Source organism: Solanum dulcamara, chromosome 1 (genome assembly GCF_947179165.1).
Source record: "Solanum dulcamara chromosome 1, daSolDulc1.2, whole genome shotgun sequence".
Lineage (NCBI taxonomy): Eukaryota > Viridiplantae > Streptophyta > Magnoliopsida > Solanales > Solanaceae > Solanum > Solanum dulcamara.
Genome location: NC_077237.1, coordinates 22725310 through 22726429, shown reverse-complemented (window position 1 = coordinate 22726429; position 1120 = coordinate 22725310).

Below are 1120 nucleotides of genomic sequence, written 5' to 3'. Positions count from 1 at the left end.
GGCTCATTTAATTTGACTTAGATTGCCACATAACTCTGACATGTGGCATGATTTTAGTGGCTTATTTAATTTGATTTGGATTGCCACCTAACTTTGGCATGTGACATGATTTTAGTGGCTTATTTAATTTGACTTGGATTGCCACCTAACTTTGGCACATGGCATAGTTCTAGTGGTTTATTTAATTTGACTTGGATTGCCACCTAACTTTGGCACGTGGCATGATTTTGGGTCTCTAGGATGAGATGATATTGGGCTTAACAAAGTGGAGCCATCTTTATAGCCCAAATCAATGGATTTAGTTTTTTTTAATTAAATCCACATTTATTGGGCTTAAATAATTGATCCAATTTTATTAATCCAAAATATTTATTTGGACTAGTATATCTTGAATTTAATATAAATTGAACTATTCTACAAATTTATATTTAATAAATTGTAAATAATTACAAATGCCCCCTACTTCAAGTCTTGTCGAGATATTTTATCTTTTGAAGACTAGGCTTGAAGTATTACTTGTAGGATAATGACATGCCATTTATTTTGAGATGTACCATGAATTCATACTATATTGATGCACCCCTTCATCATTGTTGGAGTAGGAATGTAAAAAATTAGTTATATCCAATGAGGATTAGGAATGAGAAGAAAAAAATGATTTTTTTTCACATTTTTTTTTCCACGTTTTGTTTTGCCTTTTTGTTTTGCCTTTTTTTTTGGGTGTTTACTTTTCATGCAAGATTCCACCACTAATTGGAATCCGATTAGGAGTCAATTTTGTAGAAGCCTAATTCAAGTTTGAATCTAATTATAATAGGTGCTAATAAACCTCTATAAATAGATGTCTGACCTTCATTGTTTTGCAGCAATGTGGCTTGACGATCAGCGCCGTGGTACTTTCTTTTCTTTGATTTTCAAAAACCTTTTCCTCATCTTGACATGTCTGTCGTAGAAAATTCATATCTTATTGTAGATACGTAAGAATCATGAACGGTGTGATTTTCTAGAAACTAGACTTCTCGATTTACAACATATCCAAAATTGAGAATTTAATACTTTCATGACCGTTCTAGATAATTTATTTATTTTTTTTTCACGTTTTTTTTTCACATTTTTTTTG